The 8,292-nt window shown below is 32.0% G+C and overlaps 1 long non-coding RNA gene across 1 annotated transcript; it reads left to right on the forward strand.

The window, feature by feature from the left end:
• The first annotated feature begins 4,882 nt into the window (after positions 1 to 4,882).
• On the forward strand, positions 4,883 to 6,637 carry LOC149483427 (uncharacterized). Its single transcript, XR_016316492.1, has 2 exons — positions 4,883 to 5,676; positions 6,290 to 6,637. It is a non-coding gene; the product is annotated as an uncharacterized LOC149483427 (long non-coding RNA).
• The last annotated feature ends 1,655 nt before the right edge of the window (positions 6,638 to 8,292 follow it).

Genomic DNA, 8,292 nt, shown 5'->3' on the forward strand with positions numbered 1-8,292 from the left:
GGTACTTCCTTCGTTTAAAAGCTCCGATACTATGGAATTTGATTTAAAATGGAAAAGTGCCAACGTTTATAAATTAAACTCACGCACAAAGGGTTTTTACAGCCTAGGTGTGAATACTGAATATGTAAAAGAGATTGTTTCAAACTTTTAGGAAGCTCTCGCGTTGTGACGAACGCGGAACGCTGCGAATTGTGTGACGAAAAATAAAATAAAAGGTTGTCAAAGGAACGGCAGTTATGAATGGAAGCAAAAAAGAAAGAGACGCCGCCAGTAAAAGGTGAGGCTTTGCTGGTTATATGGTTCCGATAAGTGATGTGATTATTATAACCTTATTTTATAACAATTTACAAAATTTCCAAATTTTTCTATTTAAGTGCAATTTATTCTGTTGCAATTTAAAACCTGAATTCCAGTTTTGGTATATTAAAGACACGTTATTTATGTTTTGGATTTATTTGTTAGAAAATCACTAAACACTGAGAAAATGGTACCTACATAATATGATTGTTACAGTTTTATGATTTGCAATCAAGATACAGCGTAAAAATATTTAATATACAGTTTTGACCAAGTTTTGACGTTCCTACGAATTTATTATATTATGCATACTTTTGCTTAAGCTAACTCGTTTCACAAAGAGTATTACAATCCTGCTTTACATTGTTGTGTAATTTGTTTCTAGCTTCATGTAAAGAGATACCAAGACGCAATGCATCCTTTTAAAGTGTATAACAACATTTCTACAGATCTTTTTATTTAGAATGCTCATATTATTTGTTTTAGTTATTTTGTATTGTTTAATTAATATGCCTCATATAAGACAGTGGATATTTTTTATTCGGTCTATAAAATAAGACAAATATTTATTCCATAATCTAGATAGTTACCATTAAAAGACAATCAAGGAATTTGCATAAACAATTGATGACTTCGATGGTTAATTATTCATTTCTGTCATAGCTTTATTAAAAACTTAATTAATATGGTTGCTCCCACAACATATTCATTATAAAGCGGTGAACGCGTTAATATTATTGCCAATTGATTGATCAAGCTTCTTTATGCAGGGTACAATAATTATTAAACCCTCATTTTTATGGATGGCTTCAAGACCAAATGAATCAATATATTATATATACTCATAAGTACCAAAGAGAATGTGATAGTGCTTTTTGCATTATAACATCAAATTTTTCGAATAATGCGTACCTATAGGAACATTTATCTCAGTTTTATAATACAGCTTTACGAGTACACAAGCTTGTAGATTCCATTTTGTATGATGGTAATATCGTTAATAAGTTACATTCATAAGGTGGTGTATTTATAGAACCTTCCCGTTTCTTGACGGCTGTTGAACTTCCTTACAACTCCAAAGGGAAGCCACTTTTTATCCGTACTCAGTCTTGCGTAACTTGCCACCCGATAGTTCAACTTTTTATTCTAATTCTTCTATAAACGGGTTCCTAGTTACAAACACTTGTATTTCTTCTCTAAATGAAATAAACTCTATGCTTATGTAAGAAAGGTATACTATGGTTCATTTGGTTTCTATCCAGAAATTGCTGGGTACTTTTTACGTGTTTAACGTTATTGCATTTTTGTGACGCCCTTTTTATGAGAAAAAGACGTACAATAAAAAGTAAGTAGATATTATGGCCCTTATAGCTGCGTAACTAACCCAGCCAGAACCATATTTCACTTGTATGATATAAAATAATTTTATTAATGAGGACAAGAGTGTCGATACTGTGGCAAAAAGATATATTAAGGGTTATGTAAGAGTTAAAAATATGTGTTTATTATTAGCACAACTCAAATTAGCCGTTGTTGCTTTAGGCAACGCGATGCAGACATTCCGTTTGAAATATGTTGCCATTGTGAAGAACTTGCTGAATAAATATTTTACTTGGTGTACCACCCAGGCGCTCCACATTCATGGCTAGCTATGATTGATCATTGACCGGCACAATTGAATATTAAAGAATAATATGGACAGTTTATGTATGGCAACTCTTGTGGCTAGGAATATGAGTTATGATGTGAGATTCTTTTGCTATTATTTTCATTTCAATCCGCTATTAAAGTGCTATTTCCAGGTTATTTTATGTATACCTAATTGAAATAAAGTTATTGGATTTAAAGGTTAAAAATTGTTTCCTTTATTTACATTTTTAGATATATGGATATTGGTAAGTATTACGCCTCTATATATTGAGTTGCTCAAAGTGGGTAATTTAACTGCATCTAACTTAATCTAAGAATATAAATACAACCTTACAGGTAATTGCCTTTACCTGTAAGGTTATATCACGACAAACTAGACTGCGTTTACAAAACGGAAAAATTGCTTAGTTGTTGTGTTGTGTTATTTAAAAATTCTTATAGACTCTTATGGACTAAAATAAATAAGAGAGTGCTGTTAAATCAGTACCTTATAGAGAACACGCTTGAAGTTGTTTGTTACAATTTTATTGTTTGGTTTATTTTCTCCGACGTAATGTTTAATGGAACAAAGTGGTGAGTATTTGTTGGGTGGGAAATAACAAGGAATTGTATCACTTGTAATTGTATTGATTACGTAGAAGCATCCACACTATAGTAGATTCAAATAAGAAAAAAACGAAGCTACGGCCAAAAATGGTTCACGCTCGTAACAGTGGATCCTTTGTGTTTAATATTAATGTTATAATTTCCAGTAACATTGAACATCATTAAATAAATCGACGGACGGCGCCTTTACATTTATAGCGCTTATGAATACGCATAAAGGTTTTAGTTATAGATGTATGAGCTACAAAGCCTGGGAGGTGACCGCAGGATACCTGCCATGTTACACTATTATGGTCATATGCCATATATTTGTGTCGACTTTACTTCTTTGTTTTAAAGATGATGTAGTCATTAGTCATACCAATTGTACGGTATAATTTCTGTTATAAAAACAGATATTGGGCGTATAGGATGATATTCCTTTTAGGTTTTTATTGAACTAAAGCAAGGAAAATAATTGTTGAGTAGGTAGGTACTGTATAAGGCTACGTTGTGACGGTATATTCTTGTAATAATCTTTATATTACATAGTTTTATTTTCAATTTAAGTTAAAACCTACGTAACACGGCACTTATGCATATTGACTAAATTAAAACAGTTTTTCTTTCCTGACGAAAAATAAATATTTTTTTATCTACTTATTCGCTTTTTGGTTTGGGCTGACACAGAGGAAAAAGTTTTGATATCGTTGTTTTCTCTAAAAGGAAAAGTATTGTACAGTGCGCGCGTCGAGCTCGAACGTCCGTATCTAATATTTGGCTAAAAAAATAAATAGTTAATCAACCCCGATGACTTGCTACTTTTTAAATGCACCACTGACCTTATTTCGTAAGAAAATTGATAACTGTCTGGTATGGTATTGTAACAGAGATTAGTAGCACATCAAAAAAATATAACTGACATTGTATGCTTTGTAACAGAATATCTTCTAACCATGGTATAAGGGAATTTTGATTTCATAACTACATAATAACTATAACAATATTTTGAGTGAATCAATATAAAAGCTGTAGTAAGTCCCAGCAAAGCCAAACTAAAACCCGTCCGCGTAAACAGCGAACGATTCTCAAACACCTTCATTATAAGCAATTAATTGTAAAGCAATATAAACTGTCAGTTGAAATTATAATTAATTCGAGTACATAAATGTAATATTGAACATACATGCTCCAATTACGGGATTGTGTTGTTTACTTATTGGTCTCACAATTAGTTCTTGTTTGGCATCGGCGATGTCAATCAGTTGTTTTTTCTCGAAGCCCAGTAATTGCACGTCATAAATTCTCATTGTTGACGCGACATGATGAATGCGAAATGTGGAGTGCGTAACTAATGAAGCGAAATCCGTGGAGATAGTTATCATAAGATATTATTATATGTATTACGTTATTAAATAAGTAGCGTTAGAAGTTTTCTATGTATCTACATAGATTCGTATTATTGTGTAAAACATGTGATGATTGATTGAATGGAATTAATTGAATTTAATAAACAACCAAAATGTTCATGAAAGATTCATGAAAATTTGGATGTTGTTTTCTATGTAAGCTTAAGCTGGTATTTTTAGTTTATCTGTTATAAATAACATCACAAAAATTGAAATAATATAAAAAAACTGAAAAAAACATGAACATGTAATTTATAGATTTACCTGGTGTAAGAGACATTCAAAACATGCAATAAAAGATAATTCACTCTTATTTATTTTGAGCTCGTAGAGCTACGTTACAATGTATCGATATAATAAAAATATTTCTACAAAATTAGCCGTCATTCGCAATATGGACAGCGGTATATTAAGTAGTTATAGTTTTCTTTGTCTCTATTACACGCACGAAATAATTGACAACAGTTTTACATTAACTTGGTTTTTATGTCTGCCTCTGCATCGCCTCGAAATTCGCATGTATTTACATTAATTGATTCTTTAACTTGATACAAATACATTCAGATCAACAAAGGCAAAGGCGAATTCCACTTCGATCATTACAATAAGAAATACAGTTATCAATGCATAATTTATAAAAAAAAATGCAAAGGCCACTTGTTTATAAAGCGTATCTAAAAACTGCATGTGTCATAAGTAGGTATGTGTTATTAATAGGTCTACTTTTGTTTTTAATTCATCGATAATTATTATGAATTGTATATGAGGGGCTGGTGTAATATCGGAGGTTTGTAGCCTTTGGGCGCTTTGTGGTATTGTTTATGATAGTGTTAATTGAAAAGCATTTACAAGTATGATATAAATAACTATACACAAAAGATAATATTTTATTAGACACACGTATAATTATGTTTATATATCTATATACATAATGTTATTATAGGTATATTAAGAAGAGCTGGAACGTCAACACATTTACACATTGCACATGTTAGGCCGGGAGATACTGACACAAAATTTCGGGTCATTTGTAACAGGATGGCGGTCTAGAGGGGTCTTAGTACGCAATGACAAAAAGAAAAATGATGGTCAGAACGCTGGTACCGGCGGACTAGTCGCGTGGGCGTTAGTCACACTCGTCGGATAAATAGCGAAAGTCCAACGATTTGTAACACAAAAATTTTAGAATTTACCGATAGCCCTTAAAAAAGATGTAGGCGGTAGTGTCATGCCATACAGTTACGATGTGACTTACAGACCGCCATACCCACGTGAATGCGTTGATTTAAAAAAAACAATTCAAACATTTGTACCGGGCTCACTTTTGCACAGGTAACCATCGTCGTGCAGCCATTTACTAAAATCGCCATGCCATACTTTTCGGACGATTCCAAATGGTCGACATACCGCGGAAAATCTGCAAATTTTTTAATTTTTTTTTCTCGCCAAACGATTTGTACCACCCTACATTTTTTTTTCAACAACTCCTGAATGATTATAAATAGAAGTGTGATAATGCCATACCTGTGGGAGGTGGCGAATGTGTATAAGATTTTTTTCTTATTGTAAGATTTTATTCGTAGTTTGAACGATTTGTAGCAGTATGGCACTAATTTTTCCCTCTATTAAAAGTATGGCAAATATAATAATGGTCACGTTGCATCATATACTTTCCAAAAATGCCGTACTGGTACAAATCGCCAATTCTTTTCATTTTTTTTACGTCTTGGCTTAAGTCTTACAATCATCCGCCCCATGTTTGCAATCTGCGATATTTTTTTCTAGGTAGAATTGTATACAAACAAACAGAATATAATGATCCCATACTGTAAAAAAATATTTTACGTATTGTACAGTCGTATTTTTGAAACGTGACGAATAAATTAATTTTCAAGTATGGCAGCACTTTTTCCCCCTACTAGAAGTATGGCAAATATAATAATGGTCACATTTTATCAAATACTCTCCAAAAATCCAAATGCAATACTGGTACAAATTGTTTGGCGAAAAAAATTTTTATTGCAGATTTTCGGCGGTATGGTGGCCATTTGGAATCGTCCGAAAAGTATGGCATGGTGATTTTCGTAAATGTCTGCACGATGATGATTACCTGTGCAAAAGTTAGCCTGGTACAAATGTTTGAATTGTTTTTTTTTAATCAACGCATCGCGACGGTATGGGGGGCTGTAAGTTACACCGGAAAAGTATGGCATGACACTACCGCCTACATCTTTTTTATGGGCTATCTGTGTAAAATTTTTGTGTTACAAATTGTTTGACTTTCGCTATTTATCCGACGAGTTCGACTAACGCCCACGCGACTAGTCCGCCGGTACCAGCGTTCTGAGTTCTGACCATCATTTTTCTTTTAGTCATTGCGTAATAAGACCTCTGTAGAACCGCCATTCTGTTACAAATGACCCGAAATTTTGTGTCAGTATCTCCCGGCCTATGTATGTGTCATATTTTGCAATTGTTTATAAATACAGGGTGATGTAATTGGTGTAGTACGAATATCTAAAAATCTATGAAGAATTTTGTGATACAGTAAATGGAAGAATTATAGACTATTTTACAGTATTTAATAAAATCATTTAATTTTTTGTTCATTTTCATTAGAAATGTCAATTTTTCTCACCAAGGTGGAAATTTGGATGATAAGGATCTTGTTAGAAAAATATAAATTTTGACTAAAATCGCCATTTTTTTTTTTCAAAAATCAAATTACTAATTAATAATCAGAGTTATCACATTATTAAAAAAAATAAGCCAAACTATACACAATTTTTACCTACTTGATGCAATCCTCAAAGATCATGGACATAGTGTATTGCGCCTTCCCCCATACCATCCAGAACTCAACCCAATAGAGTTACTATGGGGCATAATTAAAGGGAAAGTAGCATCACAAAATGTGAACTTTAACTTGAAAACTGTGGAAGAATTATTTAGAAAGGAAGCAAATGCTATTAGTCTGGATATGTTTAGTGACGTTTGGAGAAAGACGCGAGAACATGAGGAAAAATATATTCAATTAGAACCAAAAGGAGATAATAATTACACTGACTCATTTATAATAACATTAAGAAATTCCGACAACGAAACATCGAGTTCTTCGAGCGATGAAAGTTACAGTGAAGTAGAAGATTACGATTACGATTAAATAGATTCTTCTTCTTCTCTATAGATGCTGCTTTCTGAATTGGTGGTAAATGTTAAAACTGTTAAACTGTTATGACGATTCAAAAGTGCTTCTAGAAGAAGTCTAATTGTATAAATGTTTGAGTTTGAGTTTAAAACCAATAGTGTGAAAATTATACAATAAACATGTAACACATATTTGTTAGCGCGTATTGGTAGGTAATTAGGTATTACGTACTTACTACAAATATAATATTTCTTAGATATCTTTACTCGACCAAAGTCAGGAATTTAATTATTATTTGATAATTGAATGATTATTAATACTTTTATCCAATTGATTATTATTAGAATAAATAATTAACTTCATCAATTGATTTACTTTTAAATTATAATTTTACAGGTAAATTATGAGAGCTTTCATAAGTAATTATATTTGCATATATATATATATATATATCTACAACGCACCCATTTTACAATTCAAGTCTAAAATGAAACTAGAGTCGCATTTATTTTTGAACATACTGTAAGTGAAATTGCATAAGTGTGAGTACTGTGAACATGCCAGCTTTCCCTAATTTACCTATAGATTGTAATTATTATGAGTGACGAGCTTAAAAGCTCTGCTTCTAATAAATGAACAATTTAAAAATTAACCATGAAAATATGCAATAGAATTCAGAATTAAATTTACTTATTTACTTGTAAAATGTATAAATTGCTTACATGGAACACATTGCACACCTCACAGAAGTAGTGCTCTATTTTTATTATTTTAACTGAATACGATAATATCCATTCCTTGATTCCTGCTATCAATCGTTTTCATACGGTATAAACTAATGAACCTTACCTTTTAAAAGCGGGAAACGCATTTGCAGAGGCTCTATGCTTTGCAAATGTTCATCGGAGGTTGTGATCGTTTAACGTTATGTAAATCACCAGCTCGGTTGTCAGTCAAACACAAAAAGCTACCCTCGAAGCAGCTACATCATCATCATCAAGATTTTCATCAACTTTTTTTGCTATAAGTAACTCTAAGGCTACTTTTCTTATGGTAGAAGTATTTAAAATTTTTCATACATTAATATTACTGTGTACACACACTGAAATGATACAATGTAAAAAATAAACAATACTTTTATTAAACGCTTTTATCATCAAATTCTTCATGATAAATGTATTTTTCTCTCGACAGGTTTCGATC

The sequence above is a fragment of the Colias philodice genome, chromosome 13 (assembly GCF_061535455.1).
Source record: "Colias philodice isolate Cphi_HAF_F1 chromosome 13, ilColPhil1 Martin Lab GWU primary, whole genome shotgun sequence".
Classification (NCBI taxonomy): domain Eukaryota; kingdom Metazoa; phylum Arthropoda; class Insecta; order Lepidoptera; family Pieridae; genus Colias; species Colias philodice.